Source organism: Anomalospiza imberbis, chromosome 3, assembly GCF_031753505.1.
Source record: "Anomalospiza imberbis isolate Cuckoo-Finch-1a 21T00152 chromosome 3, ASM3175350v1, whole genome shotgun sequence".
Classification (NCBI taxonomy): Eukaryota; Metazoa; Chordata; class Aves; order Passeriformes; family Viduidae; genus Anomalospiza; species Anomalospiza imberbis.
The window spans coordinates 50,635,975-50,656,897 of record NC_089683.1 but is presented as its reverse complement, the minus strand read 5'-3'; the positions used below and the strand labels follow the sequence as shown (position 1 = coordinate 50,656,897).

The 20,923-nt window shown below is 38.5% G+C and overlaps 1 long non-coding RNA gene across 1 annotated transcript in view; it reads right to left on the bottom strand.

Annotated features, from left to right (window-relative positions):
• The window catches only part of LOC137470741 (uncharacterized), a 514,479-nt gene that overhangs the window by 211,499 nt on the left and 282,057 nt on the right, over nucleotides 1-20,923 (bottom strand). The window lies entirely within an intron of this gene.

Sequence of the window (20,923 nt, the reverse complement as noted above, 5' to 3'; positions counted from 1 at the left end):
TGTTGTTACTCTCTCTGAAAGAGTAATTATATAATACAGATAAAAATGGATTTTAAAAATATATTTGTGATGGGATTGAAAATCGGCTCGTTGTTGTGGGAGAACATCTGGAAAGAGGTGGTACTTGCATTGTATTGACCATTGGGAAAAGTGGAATCATAGTGACACCTGGAAAACAGTGGTTCATTTCCCCTTGAGTCCTGTCCCCCAGGTGAATGTCACCAATGATGTTATATGGCTTTGAAGAGGTCTTGTTCTTTTGTCCCTAGAGCTCTACATCAGAATCAGAAAACTTAGTTTAATCTATGGATAGAGACAGGGAAACACATCTGAAACCAGGAGATGTTTTATCTTTCCATGTTTCTAAGAATACCATGTGCTGTATTGCTGCAGGAAGTCCTCAGTGGTCCCTCTGGCTACCTTTGGCAGCCTAAATGACATCTGTCACTTGTGGGAGCAGTAACTCCCCTGTCACTATGTGAGGAAGTAAATTTGCTTGTCTGTGGTGGTGCTGAGTTCAGACCTGACTGTGACTGCAACAGAGGCAGATTACAACAGATTATGGGAGTATTCAGCTCCTCTTTCTAAGAGGATTTGTCAGTGAGTGCCACCCATTTACGGAGATAGAGGCAAGGAGCATGAGGTGGAGCTGCAGGCTGACTGGGGCAGGGCATGGGATGCGGAATAGGATTTTCCAACCCCTAACCATACAGAGGAAGGAAGGAAGCATGCAAGCTCTCTGCAAATCAGACACTAGAGGTTAGAGTTCCTGCAAGCAGGGAGTGAAGCCATATGTATCAAACTGAGCCAAATGGCTTTTAGCACAGCTGCAGCTTGCCCACAGGGTCTTGAAATACCATCTTTGAAATGCTACTCCCATGTGTACACAGTGGTGTCGTGATGTAAAAGATACCATACCTCAGAAGAGCAAGATTGCATTACTAAATATTCCATCATTAAACATAATATTTCAGTATTAATCTTTCATGTGAGTTTGTACAGGAACATTAGAAAGATGTGAAAGTTCCAAGACAGACATAAAATGTTGAATTTAGAAACCAGTTAAATATCTCTTTATACAGAATTTGGAAAAACTATGCTAAATACTGGTGTCCTTTTGTCTTCATACATCTTTGTGTTCTACTAATGTTCCTGTGTCTTTTAAAAAGACAGTCAAACTTGTATTCCCCAAATGGATATGCCTATCTCCAAGGTACTGCAGGGAAATGGCAGAACTTCAGTCCAGTGCACAGCACCCTTCATTGCTTGGCACTCCAGATAAAGAACTACAGATAAATACTTATCTGCTTTGTAGCAGCAGTCAGAATGCTGATTTTCTCTAAGAATATAGTACAGAAAAGTATGTACCTGAGGAACTAGACATATTTGCAATTTTTTTCCTAACATCAACTTCAAAACCATTAAAAAATATATAAAATTTTTAAAGTGTCAGATGTCATCCACAATTAACTTATTTTCCTTCCTTGTCTTTTAAATTCATTACTGCCCCATTGCTGCAAATTTCACATAACACTTACTTGCTATTGTCCCTAAACATTTTGGCAGGGGGCTGTAGTGGATGTTTTTCAATCATCTTTCTTGCTCCTTGTAGTCAGCCTGCCCTACCGTATCAGGTGTCATGAGGCCATTCATTCTCACTACCTTCAAAGAATCCACAAATTAAACAGCAGCTTTCTGTAAACTAACACTTTTAAATTACTTCTGTTCACACTCTTCAGCATGTTCTGCTTTGCTAAAGATTTCAGGACAGATCTCAATGATTTGCCTGCCTGAACAAGCTACCTGTTCCCTCACAGCAGGATAACACCAGTAAAAAACACCACTCCAAAAGAAATTTCTCTCAAAAAACACGAAACAGATGCTTAGGAAGAAAACACAAGAAATTATTTCTGAGAGCATCAAAACTAAATGAATTATTCTCTGATTTTGATGAAATCAGAACCTGCTGAAAATAGGTTCACTTTATTTTCAGAACAGACCAAAGACAGGCAGAAAAAAGTTTACAGTATTCAAAAAAGTAACTATGTATTAGTGGATTTCATAAAGACAGGCAGAAAAATGTATAAAAGCAAGAACCTTTATGACGGGTGTGGACATACAAAATAATATGAAAAAGTTTAAATTTAATTAGAGTGTGGGCCACAAACCCTGACCGACCTTTGGTTTAAGTTAGATAATTTTATTGTTCTCTTCTAATGTCATTGATGATGTCAGCATTGTTCATAGAACATAATTTAGGTATGGTGAAAGGTGGCTCAATGGATCCAAAATCTACTCTATTCTTGGATTCCCTGAAATAATGATCAGGCAAATACAGTACTTGACCTTCTTGTATGTCAATGTAAACTAAATCTTGAGCTACAGTCTAAAACAGAAAACAAGAATGAACCTCAGCACTTTCAGTGTTTTGAACCAATGCCACATTGCTTGGCTTGACAGTGAAAGAAAATTTAGTTGGTAGCATTGCAAGATCACATCTAGGAAATTACTGTCTCCAAGCCAGGGCAGCTATAAAAGTTTGATACTTCAGGAAAGAAAATCAGAGTGACAGCCCTTCCACTGAATACATTGACAGTTTAAGAAAATCTTCTCATGGACAGTTAAGCTCACCGAGGTATAAGTAAGCAGAGCACAGGCCTGACCTGAGACCTGTAAGATTGGTGAACAATATATATGACTGAGCATCAAAGAGGTGCTATCAAATTATCCAGGACCAGCATGAGTAATGCACTATACCAGAAGGGAGTGATCTAAATATTTTCAAGAATTCGTCTATTAAGTTATGAAAAATCAGAAAATAGCTGAATTGGAAGACTGAATAAAATAATAGTTGCTGATTTTCAGACACTGTATTTGGAGTCACAGATATTAATTACTTCTCTCAGCACTGCAAAGTTCTTTGATTATAGTAGAAATGAATATTCACACACTGTCAACCCGCTTAAGAAATTATGAGAAAAAAAGAGGTCTTCCGTTAAGTGATTTTACGTGGGGTAGTTAAAAGGAATGGCACAAGAAGTCACCAGCAGATGCCAGAATTCATCCTTCATAACTTGAGATGTCAAGAAATTAGGTCTCTGAATCTAAACTAAGCACCCTCAGCTTATGTAACAATCAATGGTGGAAAAATACAAGCACTGTCCAAGTGCAATTCATCTAAACTGTCTCACATATCTGTCTCGGATATTGTCACAAATGAGTGTTTCAGGTCAGTCAAAAAATGAGATCCTTACATCCTGCAGCTACATGAAGGAAAATTCTGACTTTTCATCACAATAAGTGTGTCAATGTAATCTGATGCAATTTCATTATCTTTTAATATATGTTTGCTTGATGGTTATGGGTTTAAAAGCTCATGATAAAGGAAAAATCAGGGAAAGCCTGTCTCCAAGATCTGTCAGAGTGCCCCCCACCCCTTACAATACCTATTGTGAAAGTAAGGTAATAGCAATAACAGTAGTTCTGAAAAATTAAAATAATACCACAGTAGCCATTACCAACTTGAGAAAAGCATGAGTAGTTTGGAAGGAAGAAGTTGAAAATATGCTCAACTGTTCTGTACAGTATTTATTAATATTAAATTAGACTGACAGACGAGGAAAGAAATAAAATATTTTCTCAAAATTAGCTTCTTCATCTTCCTGCCTTGGCTGCACTAGACACACATTTTTTGTTAAATACTGATACAATAAGAATGTGCTTTCTATGACATACATAAAAGATGTTACGAGTTCTATAGCAAATTAGTGTTTTCTCACCAAGAGTGAAAGAAAAATATATATTTGGTGGCAAGTGGTTTATAAATAGTTCAGAACTTGGGTTAGGCAGAAATATATCATAAACTCCTACCTTCTTATATCCCAGTAGACACAAATGCTATTTACTTTCCCTGTAATTTTAAAAATTACTAAAAAATTTGAAAGCTCCTACTGTTTTTTCAGTCTGTAAACTGTATGCTATAATCAGTGCATTATTTCAATAATACCCAATTATGAATCTACTTATACACAACATCTCAAGGTTTTGCTTTAGGAAGCTGGGAGCTTGAAAGTTTACAGGCGTCCTCTACTGTGATGTGCATTAGATGAGAATTACTAATTATTAAAACTTTAATATTATGGTCTGGTTTTCAGATATTCAAAAGGTATTTAATCCCTTTAGTATTTCCTTGATAAGGACTCATGGCTGCATATTATGCATTCTGAAATTAAAATGCTTCACCCCATTCCTCAATTTTTTTTTTCATTTCTGCTGCTGTTATTACCTGAGGCAGAGAAAAATACATGTGAAAAACTTGCCACCAGCAGTTGCCACACTTCTTTCATTTTCCATGCAAATATGTACACACACATACCTTTGAGGGATTAATCACTGACATCTAATGCACAGGCACATATCAACAGACATCCTGGAAAATCAGCCTTGCTGAATTTCATTTGCACAAAGGACAGAACTTGAGGCAACAAATAGATTGACTATATTTCTTCTACAGAAGGGATATATTTGCATATCTGGGAGTTGATCCTACTCAACATGGTTGAATATTGTTCAGTCCTTCCCAGTTTTCCTTCTTGGTCAAAATCAGGAGTAATACCTTAAAAAAACAATGTGGTAGACTAAGAATGATTTTTTTTTCATTCATGCCTTTGCTAGTTTTTAACATTCCAGAATGTAAACTAAGACTTTTTAAAACATTCTCTTAAGCAAGTCAGTCATATGACTTAGGCATGTATGAAGTTAGTTATGGAGAGTAAAGACAGAGAGTACAATAGAACTGATAAAGGAGCCTCATATCTTAAGCCTTATCAAGCAGAAACCATTGGAGAGACAGACACAGATAACTGCTCTCTGGCGTAGAAGTGACCAAGAGAGATGTTGTAAAACTTTGTAATGATTACCAAGTAACTGATGTCATGAAGAATGTGTAACCAACAGAAAATTGTTACCAAAAATAGAATTCTCTATATGTGTCATACAAGTAAACCCTATATAAACCCTTTGAATTATCAATAAAATTGGCTTCTGATCCAGCTCAGTCATGCCTATCTCTCCATTGTCGATAATCAGTGATAAAAGTCTACAACTAAATTTATTCCCAAAATAAACCTTTCAAGAAACAGATATTAATGAGGTGAAAAGAGAGAAATAAAATTGAAGGAGATGAGGTGGTAGAACAAAAGCTGTACACACTGGACTTTGTAAAATTTATGCACTGTTTTGTTTATTGATACCATAATCTTACAATTAAGTATATTTAATTTTGTCTTATGGTTGATATTTTCCCTTTATAAAGCTTCAGCATATTGGATATGCACCCCACCTCCCCACATTCCTTCCTTATGTTCAGAAACCAAAGACTCCTGATTGTTGCATTTTTATCTTTGCAAAGATATTTTCAATGAAGCAAAAAGAGGTGATCCCAAGTTAATGACAGGCTCACAGTTCATTCTCCTTGTTTGCAGAGCTTCCCATTGACCCTAAGGTATTTTTGTAGAAAAAAAGTTTTAGTTACTTCATATTACTACATGCCCTTTTGGATGAAGACTTACCACAGTGATGAAGATGAAATAAAGATGAAAACATCTTTATTTCTGTTTCACTGTACATGGGACCTAGGAGATCTGGAACAATTAACAACCTGCAGGCTTCTGCAAAGCTGCCTGTTTCACCCCGAGCTTATTTCAGCCAGGAGTGTAATTGTAGGACGCAGATCCCAAACTATTTCTCCCTTTTATCTTCTGCTGCATGTATGTGCCAGCTACGAGCACATCTATTTTGCACTTCAAATCATATAAATCACTGTACTCACATATATACAGCCACTTTTGTTGTTTCCCACCTCACACACACACCTGGGGAGTGTGTAAGGGAGATTTTTTATTAATACATTTCACAGATATGTTTTACTTACTGTATACCCATACAAGAATTTCCAAAAATGTTGGTGCTTTTATAGGAATCAGCCAAGATTTTCTGGGGTTTCATCACTTCTGTGTGAGTCAGCACATGTAGGGAATTACAGTCATTATAATAAAAGGAGTTTTTTGTATCCTCTCTTCCTAAAGGATGATATTTCCAGGGACTGTGGGGAGGGACAACAGTTAGTCTTTACCTTGCACTGGTTTCTGGTGGAGGGATGGCCTGCTACATGTGCTCACTGGAAATCAAATGATATTGAGTTGTGTTTCAGGGTTATTTGAAAGTTGAATACTTTCCTGAGGAATTGTTTCTGCAGTGATTGCCAATTTTCTGCTTGAGAGGTTTATGATCAAATAGTTTCTGGCAGGAGCTTTTTGTTGGGTTCTTTCAACTGCTGGTTTTCCGAGGACACTTGCTAGTGAATGTTCAAAATCCTTCTGCTGTTTCTATTAACATTTAGAGAACAAATTTCAGCACCTGCTAGAAGATGCGAAGCACTGATAACACATAGATGGAGAGGATATGAGATCAGCTGTGGTAGTAAATAATAAAAGAGTACTTTAACTGCACAGCAGAAGATAAAGGTACAAGTCCAGAGACAGGTGCTAAGTAAATTAACACTAAAAAGAAAAAGCTTGATATTTATTTTAAACTAACTTCAAAAAGGACCCTACTGGCCAGTAGGACGCATCTGCCCCAAATATCCTTCCCAGGTGAGTTACTTTCCAAAGCACTTTTCAAACCATATATGCTGGAGTCATTTTTATACATCTGAACATAGCTGTTATAAAACCAAATCTAAATTATAATATTTATGTTGAGATGCACTTGTAAAATCAGGGATAAATTAAAATCCTCAGTTAAATTGAGAAAACTGGCACATAGCAGGCATTAAGAAAAACTTGTGTAAGCTAGGGGAGTCAACGTGATGTGAGACACACTGAATAACCTGGCACTTGCATGGGCCAAAATTATAATAATAGTAACTATTTGATTCCCCTGCTGCATGCAGCAGAAGGTTGAGTAAATGAGTCATGCTTAAGTTAATACTGGACATCAAAACAAGCCATTTAAAGACCATTCCTATATAATTTAGATTTACAAGGAAAGCTGTTTTAAAATAGACACACACTTAGAAAATTAAGACTCACTGTGGAGACTTGAGATAAGCTGAAAAAGGTACAGTTACTGTTATTCTCTTGGGATAATCCCAGAAGCTGAGAAAGTGGGATGGCCATTACAGGAAAGAAAGGAATTTTATTCATTGTAGATTCCTCCTTTTGTCATTTGTTTTAAATTGGTTTTGGTGTTCCTCCTAATTGAATGTAATGCTTGTGAGAATTGGGCTGACAAGTTTGGAAAATTAAGTCCAATATGCTCATTTCTAAAACTAGCAGAGCAAAGGCAGAAACTGTGCAGCCTTGCCCAGCTAAATATGCCCTCTGTGTTGTGAGCTGGAAGAGACTAGTAATGTAAATCCTAAAATGCTCATAATTCCTCTGGTGCAAATATCTTGTTCCAGCAACTGCATTAAAACCATGTGTTTCCTGGGTAAATACAGGTCTCATTCACTTTCAGAATCAATTATGTCTAACCTAGAGATCTATCAGTAAATCATTGACTATTACTATAATTATCAGACTTATCTATATTATCATCCCTCCCTTCAGAGATACCAGACTTCTTTATGATAGGCTATGTACTGCATGCATTTAGGAGAGAGCATATGGGCTCCAGTGAAAGACAGAGCCCATTCTCAGATGGGCTAAGGCCACAGTTCAGGAATTCTCTATGCAAAAACCCATTATGCACCAGGGAAAGTCTTTTCTCGAACAGTTATGTTTTCCTTTTAAAAGCAAGTTAGGCAACAGATGAAGCAGGATCATTTTAGGAAGACTCAGACTCAAAGCATAAAAAAATGAAGTGACTAGTCAGCACCTGCCCTATGGTCAGAATTAAGTGCAGCATTTTTGGAGTTTCTCAAACAGACTTTTGTCATATTTATTTTGTATGAGTCATTATCTCTTTTTCTTACTGTCCATGTGCAAATCTACTTTATTTCGTGTACTCTGCTCCTTCTAACATGGCAGCACCTGTCTCATGAGGAGCATCACATAGAATTGAGTGACACAGCCTAACTCCCTCTTCTGTCTTACACTCCCTAGTGGCAAGGCTTCCTCACTCTCTACAAACAGTCTCCTTGGACAAAAAAAACCCCAGTACCTGAATTGTTTTTTACCTTTCTCCTTTATTCCTTTTTCAATGCACTTTTTCATCCTTTCCATGCCAATATTGCCATAGAAAGCAGAAAAAAAATCACTGCCATTTATTTCTTCTTATTTCTGCCTTGTAGTTGTTTAAACAGTTTCTCTACCCACACTACTGAGATATATTTTAATATATCCAGCCATCACTTAAGTATTTTGTTTCAGTTTTGTGGCTTCTTACAGGAATCTGTAGCTAGTGCTCATAACACAGTTTCCACATCTTTGAGCAACTTTGCTTTGTACACCAATAATATTGATAATTGCTTCAGTAATCCTAAAGTGAGAGATCATTCACCTTACTGTACCTTACACTTTCCCAATATTTGGTATTTACTGTTTCTAACTCTTCATTCTGAAGTTTTGGCTGAGCAAAATCAGATAAGGACAATTACAGAATCACAGAATCACACAGAATCACATAATCAATTAAGTCGGAAAAGACCTCTGGCATCATCGAGTCAACCTATGACCAAACACTACCATGTCAATTATTAATTAATTAACTGATCATTAGATAATTAATGAGTTGATGTAATAGAACATTTGCATTGTATCTTTTTCAAGCACTGTAATTTTCAAATCTAAACCAGAGGGAGGATGACTTGTAGATGCTAAGAGATAATTAGTGATTGGGCAAGGATAGCAGGAGGAACACTGAGCATTTCCAGTAGGAGAGCAAACTTTGCCTTCCAAATAAAGACTGAAGCAGTATTTCAACTAATTCTCCTCAACAGCAAAAAAAATCTTAGTTCAAAATAAGCCAAATAAGAAAGTACAAGATCCCAGATGAATATACTTATTACTTTCTGCAACCTTCTCAACAAAGCTATCAAGGCTAATGGTAGCATTATTAGGAAAATGCAAATGAGAAGCAATCCCTGGAGCAATTTCTATCCAGTCAGCAACATGGACTGCAAGTTGGTCTCTGAATATTGAAAAATTGTCAGATGGGAGTAATGGTGAGGGAAACTCAGGATTGCAGCTTTGTGGCTAAGACAGTATAACAGGATAGCCTGCATTTTCTTTACTGGTTCCCTTTTATAGTCCCACATCTTTAATAAATGAGCAAGTCAAAGATCAGCCCCTGATAATTGGAATGCAGACACTTGCAGGTCTGACTGCTGCAAAGAGTCAGTAATTCTAAATTACTGCTTTCAAACTTGATGTTGGGAGTCATGGTTACAGCACCATGTGTGAACCATAGAGGTTCAGAGGAGAGCACCTGTGAGTCTGCTGTAATTCATGTACCAGTGGGGAAAAGGGGATACACTGCACTGCATATTTGCTCATAATTAAATTGGTATTATACCACCAGTCATGTGAACAAGAAAAATAAGCTTCTTAATGGCAATGATCTTCTAATAATACAAAGCAGAGATGCATTCAGTTCTTCTGGAAACACGGAGAGATGGGTGCCTTAGTTAAAATGTCAGCCCTCTGGCATGGTGTGAAAAAGCATTTTAGTTCTGTGCATAATAGAAGTATTCACGGCTTTAATCTTAAAGACTGGGACAGGGTGCATAGCAAATGGCAGGACTCAGTCCATAATCTCAAACATAACAATAAATATCACTGTCAGGAAATTAGATTTTAGAAGATTTTCAATTTTCTTTTTTGTTTCTGTATTGCTCTTTGCATTCTGTAAGCCTTTCCTGTTTTTTGAAGTTACTGAACTATCAGCTTTTTCAGTTATCTTGATTCTTAGTGCTGCCTCTCCCACTGAAAATGCATATTTTCAAAATGGCCATGTAGTTATTAACCTAGGAAGAATACAAAAAAATTATTTCATATACATCATGTATATTATATACATTTGTCTATGCCTGTCTCTCCTACCGCACTGTGCCAGGAACACAATTTTACCTTCAGAAAAGATGAAACACCACCCCTGCTACCTGCCATGAAAAGATAGGGAATTAATTTATTTAAATATGACTTACTGTACCTTTTTCTTGGTATTTTGAAAGGACCTTATAGGATTGCAGCATGTGTTTCATGGTTATTGTTAACCATTGATCCCAGAATCATAGAATCAGTCATGCATTAATACAAGAGTTTGCTGTACCCCCCTCTACTCTCTACCTCCCATCTTCCTGTCTACAACACAAAATTTAAATTCAAGCATATGTTCATAGAGTATTTACTTTATAAATTATGTATATCACCTTTTTGTACTTTTTCCCCATGAGAAAAAAAAATTGAGACCTATGATGTCTGCTGGCTATAACCATTGGCAAATGCATATCGCAGCCTGGGGCCCCTGGGGTCCGTCTGGCCCCCCGGGCAGCTGCCACTGTAGGTGTCCCGGATAGCACTGTGCTGATGAGGCACAACCTCTCTGGGTCCCTCGGGCTAGCTCCCAGCTGCAGGCAACCTTAGTGAGCACTCTTGAGTGATTTCGGCTCTGTGAGTTTGCAAAGGTGCCTCGGCAGATGAAGGGATTGAGAGAGGAGTATGTATGGAGTTCCGCAGCGGTGTCTTTATTGGCAGCTCCTGCGAAGGTTTCCAGTGACAGCTGTTCTGCCGAACTGGGCAGAGATGGGAGTTTATGTAGGCTACTGGGGTGCTGGAAATTGTCCAATGGCCAGGGTTGAGGAGAATACGACCTACAGCCTTACAGAGAGATAACAAGGGTCCGAGGACGGAAGAGGGGCTACTTTGGTCCACTCATCATGATTCTGCATTTCTTGTCTTAGGCGGGTAACTGCCAGGGAGGCCTTGCAGGGCCTCTGACTGCTATAAATGCATACCTTGTAAATGCATGCTTAGGCAACACCACAGCTCCATGAACATAGGAAACTGGATTAATGGCCAGCCGTGACTGGAAACACTTCTGCAGGATATGATGTCACCTATCTCCCAGTTTCTTCTGGATATTCTCCGCACTGGTTCTCAGCACCTCAGCTGTACCTGAGGAGGGCTGCTGTTGTATGCTGGGTTGGTTCAGGTAGGGATCTTAATAAATGTTAGTTAGGTCGGTTCTATGTACCCCTATTTCCCCCTCAAAATGGTTTGCTCCAAGCTGTCTGCTATAGGAGATTTTACCTGTCAATCTTATAGCCACTCCCCGTTTCCTCACAGAAAGTTCTCTGTCAATCACCCCACCTCTGCATTCCCATTTGTCCCATAACCCTGTACCCACCCCTGTTATGTTCCCAGAGGTTACCGTGGTCCACGTCACTCCCCTGTGGTCTGTCCCCATTGGGTGATGGGGGCTTCCACCCGTCTGCTTGCCCCCTATTAGCCCAATTCTTGCTTTGTTCAAATTGCCATTTTGTCCACACGCGTGACCTGGGAACCCCGTGCCACTCCGACCACCGCTGCGGCCACGGGGGAAGTAAACAGTTCTCAGCCAGGCGCGGAGCAAAGTGTGCCTTCTCTCTCCCCTTGTCTCCTCTCAGCATGTGGCTACAAAGGTGGCAAACCCACATGGAGGCTCAGCTCTAGAGCTCCACACACACGGCAGCCCCGGTCTCACTGAAAGGCAGCGCCACTAGCCGGGCTCCCCAGCTGCCCAGGACCGGGACAAAGAAAAACCAAAGCTGCAGTCTGCTGAAGGGATACTCGTCCCATGCCCCAGGTCATTTTGGCACTGTGAAAAGGGAGTTTGTTACTTGAGCTACTGGGAGCTCATTGACTAATATCACAAATCCTTAGTTACCAGGATTTACTCAGGTTTTTAAGGCTGTATCTCGGGTCTATTCTGTATGGATACCACAAACTACATGTGCTCTTCTACAAGTTTAACCAGCAATCTATCACATGCTCTCTAACCTTTAACCAAGTGATGTTCTATTTAACAACAATTTTCCAAAAATCACTGACTGGCCCCCAACACATGTAGGTAAAAACTGAAATGCTACTACAATTTGAAGATTATTACGATCACTAAAATTTTAATACAATATTTATTGCCAACTCTGCCTCTTTAATAACAGACCTGGGAGTAATTTTGTAGAGTTGAAAACTCACTGACCTGACATTTAGTACTACATAGAGATAATAACAAAAGCCCAAAGAGCGTTCAATTTTAAAGAAGAAAAATCATATGTAGCCATTATTTATTTACCAATACAAAATACAGGCACTTTTTAAAAGGCTTTAAAATTGCAGCAATAAGATTACAAATGCACAGGAGTGGCAGTGATCAACAGAACCCTCCTGAGGGATTCAACAGAACCCTCCTGAGGGATTCAGGGAGAAAAGAAGTAGACAGAATTTTTATCAAAGTATTTTTCCTACATAATGTGAGTCCTCCAGAAATTTTGTCCATAGAACTTTGGAAATTTCTGCAAACTGGCTATTGCCTCAGTGGAGCAAAAGGACCCATTGTAAGAGTAATTGAGAAACCTGTAGTGGTTAATATGAAATTGCAATCCTTCAATAGCATTAAGTTTAACAGGAAAGTTTCCAGTCCAGAACTTATGAGCTTCCCTAAGTATAGCTGTGAAGGATACATATTTCTCAAAGTACTGCTGTTTGGGGCAAGGAGCTTACAATTCTAGCTTCTTACTAAACCCTTCAAGTCAATACTTTCAGGTCTTAAACACTACATCAGAGAAACTGCTCTATGGCCATAAAATTTAAATTTTCCTCTTTTTTTTGTAGGGCAGAGGAGAGAAAAAAGACTTTTTTTTCATACTGCATATTCCAGGAAGGCTCTGATTTATTTGAAACTGTTAATGATCCCTGTTGCATATTTACAGAACAATCATTTTAATTCAAGAAATCAGAACTCAGACATAGCAAACTTTTTATGCAAGACAAGATATTCCTGTAATTTTATTTAGTGGCAAGAAAGAATAAGAACCTTTATTTGAAAATATTTTCTACAACTTCATAATCTACTTAAAATGCCTTCTTCTATCTCACAGTATCATTTTCACTGCATACTGTCAGGACATATTTCAAATAGATCTTGAAACAACATCCATACACTATCATGCTATGTCCATCAGAAATACCTTTCTGTGTCTTCTTTGCATCCTGAAATTTCCTAATTGTATTTTTGGAATCCACGTATGAAGTAGGAAAGATTTGTGGAAATAGTAGAAGCATTCACAAATGCAGGAAAGAATAACAGCAATTCATTCACTGAAGCTAAGAGGAATCAGGGAGCCCTGAGATTAGCAGCACAATTTTTTCGACTAACACAAGGAAAGCTCTTGAGGGAGAAGAGTATTTATTATTGTAATCATCTTCATTAGTAAACATGATAATGATTTAATAATAATTCTTATAAAATAATAATATTTTAGAAGTATGGAGACGCCTCTAGCAATCAGATACTATTGTGTTAGGCTTGATGAAAAATTAAGTAAATGTTAATGTCAGACATGAGGAATATGTCTACACTGCTAAACAAAAGGGACCATCGAATGAGGCTGGACATCATACCCCTCATTGTGTGTGGATGGATATACCTAAAGTTTTTGAAGAATGTAAGTTACAAGCACACTTCTAAAGAATGAGGAAGAGACATTGATATTCAGATAAGATTGTAGACCCCAAAACCACCTGGCCAAATAAGCTGAGGAACTAGTAAAAATCTGACTGTGGCAGTGCGTTACTTTTCTCGGCCCTGGTCAGCTCTCGAGCGCCCGGCTTGGGCATCTCGGCTTCTCGTCAGTGCCGGGGCTTGCCGCAATTCCCGGGTGCTTCTGCTGCTGCGCTCCGGGGTGGGCTGCTGGCTGCGCTTTGCCGTCAGTGCAAGGGAGGAAACGAAGAGGCAGGGAATTCATCCAAATCCGTCCGTGTGGCGGCTGGATGCTTTATTGGCTGCAAGAGCCGCGATGGAGAAGCTGCAGCCTGCTCCCAACCTCGCGTGGATGAATATGGCGGCAAGCATGCAGCGGAGTGGGATTTTATAGGGGGTGGGCCGAGGGAGGTGCAAGCCCCCCTCGCCCAGTGGGGGCAGGCTGTGAGGGTGTGACATGGACTGGGATGGCCAACGGGGACACGACAGGGGCGGACACAGGCTCCGGGGTGAATGGGGTTGCGAGGACGGGGTAACTGTCAGGGAAACCTCAGGAAAGGACGGGGGTGGTTACAAGAGTGACAGGGGGAAACTCCAATGGCAGGCAGCCTGGAGCTAACCACGGTGGGGGCGGGAAAAACACGGGGGATGCACGAGGGTACGCAGAACTGGCAAACTAACAAAGATCAGAACCCCTAATCTGAACCCAAACCCAGGATGCAACATCTGACCTTGAAACAAAAAGTGGTTTATTTATATTGATCTCATTCACTGACAAGACAACCTAGACTGAGGCAATTTTGAAGAGCATAGCATGTAGGAGAGCGAGGGAAGAGCTGATTGTCTCTGGTGGATATGATGAAGTTCCTTGCTGGACAAAGAAAATGAATTCTGGGAAGCACTTACAAATTTATAAACAAGACTGGCAGGGCAGGAAAATCGAAAGAAGGAAGAAACAAAGAAGGCCTTCTAGGGAAGGAAAAGGACCAGGAACACAAGGAATATCAAAATACAGACAGGACACAGCCTTGGAAGCGCCCAGGTCCAACTACTGTGCTTTAGATACCTTTGCTCTCCAGTGGAAGAGGCAGTGATAACAAACAGATTCTCCCTGTCCTTTATATATTTTTTAAAACAGTTTTCTCCAACAGAGGAAACTCTAACCACTGCTAGGCAAACTGAAAGTTACCTGAGTTCTTTTGGATGGTATTCCCCCTAGACCAGCCTCCCTGATGTTGCAATTCAGCTTAGACTAGTTTCAAAGTGTTGGAAAGACAATGAAGAGAAAATGTAAAAAGGATGAAGTGTTCATAGTGTCATGTTGAACCATGAACACGAACATATATGCAGAACAGTTGCTGTATAAACAGCCACAGAACCCATCTTACAACACTGCCTGGCCAACAGGCCTATGAGGCTGAATGGGCAGTAAAAAAAAGGTATAAAGCCTCTCTGTGACTGGTTATGGAAGCTGTGTTCAGTCAATTAATTCATTTTTAAGACTTTCATGTCAGGCAGAAGACACACAAGCAAACAAGTACAAGTTAGGAAGAAAAATGTCTAAAAGAAAACTATACAGTGCTGTCAAATAAGAATATGGAATGTCTTGATGTTAATTTTTTATACAGCTTAATTTGTCATCAGTCATCTGATGCACTACAAATCCTTGTGTTTGCATTTAATTTTATTTTTTTACTTTGTTGCACGTAAATCAGCTCTAATTTGTGCAAACATTTACTTATTACCTACTGTAAATTGTGAAACAAGGAATGCTTGCAAGGCAGCAGTTAACAGAGTGCTTCTTCTTTCTTGGGATGAATTCCACACCATTTCTCCTGTAAACATGGTTTCAGCTTCTCATAGTATGTGGAAATTATGCTGAATAAATATAGTTAAACTCTAGATTTATCCTCTAGTGACTTTCTCCTGCATATCACAGAAACAGTAGGGGCCACCAAGATAAAAAAGAGAGGTGCAAAAATATTTGAGACACTTACAGACACTGTAATGACACCTAGAAGCAGCATTGTTTCATTTTTCTATGAAACAATACAGCTGGAAGTATTCCACATTTCTTTCTTGCTTTTGCTGTGTTAGACATTTGGTGGGCAGCAGCTGTGCAATACCACTGTAGTCTCATATTTATCTGCATTCCAGTATCACCTTTTGTTGTTCATGGGCCTGTGGACTTCACTCATAAGAGAGAAACAACAATAAACTTTATTGATATTACAAAGTCCAACAGTAAATGCACCAGTGGTGCATAGTGGACAGGGTCAGACAGAATTGTCAGGGAGATCCTCCTGTTCAGTCAGGAGCATAAATACCCCCTCGTGTTCTAAACTCCTTCTCAGAGGAAGTATTTGTGCAGCTGGATCCAGACTTAGTCCCAGACTTGATCAATAGTTTATGTCTAAAGGATTCACACCTTTAGAGTCTAAAGGATTCACTCATTTACATCATTCATCTAGGATTTCAAAGTTTACCATGCCAATCACTGGAAAAACTAAAAGTCAGAGCTGCCAGCACACTCATGTTTTGATTCTTTATTCATTCATTTTTATATCACATACCTCCTCACCCCTGTTGTCTAATTGTACAGTTGGCTCAGTCTTTCCTGCATATTATTATATTTTTTTTAGAGTCTACTTGCATAGAGGATTTGAATTTTTTGTGGTCTTTTAGAATTGAAAAAAGCAAAGAAGCAAACTAATAAATAATCTAAGCACATTCAAACTGGGAAATATCAACGGATAGAACAGAGAAAATGACTTTATTTATGGACATTTGCTGTTTAATTACACTGTAGCTTATTACATTTTAAGTAGTGTGCCACTGCCAGCCCATGATAAAGCAGCTGGGTAGGTTTAGATGACAGCAAAAAGCCTTTCTGAAATTACTAAGGAAAGGCTAAAGCCAGCAAAAGCTTACATCTTTGTAGAAGAGGACATGATTTGCCATTGCAATCAGCAGTTCTACAGCACCAGTCATATTTGTGATTCAGGTTTGGTGTCATGGATAAAATGTTTGGGGTTTGGATATTATTGGGAGGAATACTGGAAAGTGGTCGTTGATCTGTTGCAGGTATTTTTATCAAAGTTTAGCTTTGAAGATTTTTGGAAGATATTAATACTTGAAAAAGTTTTAACTTGCCTATAAAAACTTTAAAGATAAAAACCAGCAAAATTCTGTAACCCCTTTTATTTTATATTAACATCTGTGATCAATGAAGGGTAAAAGGAGCTTTTTTTCTTGAGGAAAATCTAAAATAAAACACCTTTATGAAAACATTCATTTAATCAAAAGGAAATATTTTTTCCCGAATCTTTCAGATTAATTTTTGTCATGTCTACCTGTGGAGACCAAAGCTGAACTTGGTGTTAGCACCAAGTTCACCCTAAACACTACTCATTGATCCATGCTCTGTTTGATGTAAGCCAAATATATAGAAGTTATAAAAACAGAAATTATAAACATCACAAATACATAGTTGGCTACCCTATGCTCCACCAAGATGTGTGACTATCTCTGTCAGCTGTGCAAAAGCACTGGTGTTACTCAGCCATCAACCACTTAGAGTCAATCCCAAAGCAAAACTTCCTTCCAGGAGTTATACTTAAGAAAGTTGCTATCAGGAGTTGAAAATAAAACTAAAGTGATTATAAACACCATAAAACAATTTTACGCAGATGAAGCTTAAAAAGAAAAAAAAATAATAAAGAAATTGGCTATTTTGAAATTAGTTTAAATAAACTAGTTTCCATAAATGGAAAGAGGAAAATTCCCTACCATTATTCAATAATCCTGAGGACTAGGAAAAATAAACAGAAAGGAAGAGTCCTGTGAGAAAGAGGGGGAAAATGCCATCAGAATATCCAAACAGGTCAAGTTAAAGACTCTGAAGGAGTGGAAATGTCTTTGGCTTAGTACTACATCATTTCAGACTTTAGTGAAAAAAACCCAACAAACAAACAAAAAAATTCAAATAAAAATGAAATGAAAAAGACAAAACCCTGAAAAATTAATGTAATTTATACCAAGACAAAAAAAGTAAATCTATATTTTTTATTAGGAGACACAACTTCAGTTTCTAATCAGCACAGTTGAACTGAGCTCTTTACATTTTATGCTTGTGTTATAAAACTTTGATTGTTTTTTTAATTAGAAAGTTTACTTAGATAATAAAAACCCTACTGTTTTTGCATTCAAATTAAGCTCAAGCGAGAAACAAGATTGATCAAGTTGCTGTTATTATGAGGCAGATTTTTAGTCTCAGTTTAACAATTTTTCTATTAGCATTTCTTTTACTAGCGAATATATATTCAAAAGAGGAGATCTGCAGTGAGCACAGACTGGAATTGCTTCCTTACACTCACACTGATTTACACCATCTTAGCATCTGGCTTATTGTTTCAACTACTATTTTCTGTTACGTGATGTGCTTTCAATTTTCTCCGAAGTATGAGAGACCTACGTTCTAATGGACAGTTACTTACGCTATTGGTAGACAGTAAAACAAAAATAAATGCTTCTATTGGCTTCCACTGCACTTTATGGATATGCAGCAAAACAGACAAGGGTGTTGCTCTAGTGGGATTGCAATGTTGTATGTAGGCTAACACCATCCCCTGTTCAAATTTCCCGGTGCTTCATATTCTTAAGTCCTTTGCTATTTCTACAAATTGTTTAGGCTGAAATGTGAGAAAATGGTGACCCACCCCTGAGATGGATCAAAGCAAACAGGAATTTGCTTAGGAAGCAAAAAATCTGAAAGAGACAGGGACTGGGAGCTATAAAAAACACAGAGGCTTATTTGACTGGCTTAAACAAATGGTTTAAAATCTTGGAGAAGCTTGTTGCTAGAGCTGAAGCAATTTGGGACAGATTAATAGGAACTGTGTGAGACATGCTGGGATGCAAAAGGATGGGACCAGAGAGGAAGTGAGACTGCTGAAAGAGCCCAGGGAGAATGGAGTTGATCTGAGACTCATGAAAAGGCTGGAGATAGACTAGGACTAGGATCCAGGAGCAAGGAAAGTGGGCATCAAAAGAATTGAGAAAGGGCCATTGGACATGGATGGACAAGAGGGATTGAGATGACATATGTGAAGAGTGCAGGTTGAGACAAAGAAAGTAAGAGTAGGAAGAGGAACTTAGAAGAGAGAAAACAGCGTAATTGAACAGGGCCAGATGACTGGCTGGGCAAATAGGCAGTAGGCTGAAGAAACCAGTAGAGAGCTCCAGGGTCAAGCCACAGATTCCTGCTCCATGATCTGCCAGTATTTATGAACCCCATTCTATGCAGTAGCACAGGAAAAACTGACAAATAAATTCTCCCTAGAATTTCCCACATCCCCTAAAACAGTCACTGTGTATACCTCTAGCACCAAACTTTAACTCCATGACCAAAATGGAGAATTATATAATCTGGTCATTTCTGAATGTGCTTCTGAGGACAGGAAAGTTACAGAAATATTTCCTTCCATCTACTTTCACTGAGGCTGATTATTGTTTCATTATAGTCAACCTGAAATTTGCCACAGCCTAAACCCATACGTTACACAGCAAAACAACATGATGGATAAGAAAGGGAATTCTATTTTTGTAAAGAAATTGTATAACACAGCTGGCTAAACTCTGCTAAAACTGTTCAGAAGAGATGCAGCTGAAAAAGGCAAAAGTAGGACATTAATTATTTTATTGCTCAGCTTCTTGTTCTTGACTCAGCTCTTCCGTCATCTAAAACTCCTCCAGCCACTAGAGGCAACCCCCATCAAAATCCCACTCTAAATCACAGTACCAAGAGAGTTCTCAGTTGATTCTGAAATTCATGACTTGTCCCTAAAGCACAGTCTCTCTTCAGATGCTGAGCACATAGATTATGGATCTGTGTCTTCCCCCATGGCCCAGCTGGCAGAATCACTCTATTTCACCAGGTCTTTATGCCTGCAGGAGCCTGATGTGGCCTGGCCCCAGCGTGAGGCTCAGGCGACCTGGAGCCAGGATGCATTGCAGAATGCACCAGCTCAGTCCAGATGCAGTCTGTGACAATCTATTTTACCAGTTTTACATCTGCTAATACTATAGTACTGATTTAACTGTCTCCCTTCTTGATGTTGACATTGCTGTTACAACACTAACAACTCCATCCATCTCTTGATAAAATAGAAAATGTTTCTTATGAATTTGCTCCACTTAAAAAACAAATATTTCCAATTATAGTCAAAATATCACATGTGAATGGGCCTAGAAAACCCACACTGTTTTATTGAGAATGAATCTTTCTTATCACAGCCTTGTAGCTGTCAGTGTTTGGTGAGCAGTTTGAGAATTACTGATCTCAGAGAAATAGGAACAGTTTCTGGTAACCACCATAATTGGAAAAACAGCAAATAAAATGGAGAGAATCAGCAAAATTATTGAAAAGTCATGGGGGAAAAGTGTTTCTTGACATCTTACCAGAAAAGTCCATTAAAAAATGCAGCCCTTCAGATCAGCTACTCCAACACCTGAGTTCTGCAGCCCATAATTCCTTTAACTGCCTTTGAAAACTTTCCAACCATCCATTAGAAATTATGCTTTGGCCTTGTTGCTATGATTTCTTAAATTCTTAGAAAAGATTGCTTTTTAAAGAAGGCTTTTCTTCTTATCACAGTTTTTGGTATATTTGTTGGATGATAAAAGAAAATAAACTGGAAAAGTTTTTGTATGTTTTGCATACAATAGTGCTGAAATTTTCTCCCTCCACTGAAGAGTCTGATGTGATTGAAATGCTGAAGAGGAGGCTGGTTTGTTACAGAAGTACTTCGACAGACTCACTTGAAATAGAAGTGCTGTGCTGCTTTTGCAGCACCACAGCTTGAGTGACTGACAAACCCGTCACAGCATTTCCACTAACAGCAGGGAAAGGCACACATTTCCAAGTGGATAGTTTTCACAGAAATCTTTTACTGCAGCCCAATTATTTCTGCCTTAAAGAATAAAACTTGTTCTCCAGATATGACTGATACCCCTCTGAATGTTTTGGAGTTTTATCTGAAGTTTAACAGCTTCCTTGCTTATATTTGCAATATTCCATTACATTAATGACAAATCACATATTTTTGAGGCATTTGACATTTGTATATTATATCCATTTTTATCTGTTTTACTTTGGAGTGGCTAATTCTCTGGCACAATGTGTTTCTCATAAATCCTTATGCTTTCTTTCATGAATTATATATAATATATAGATGGGTTT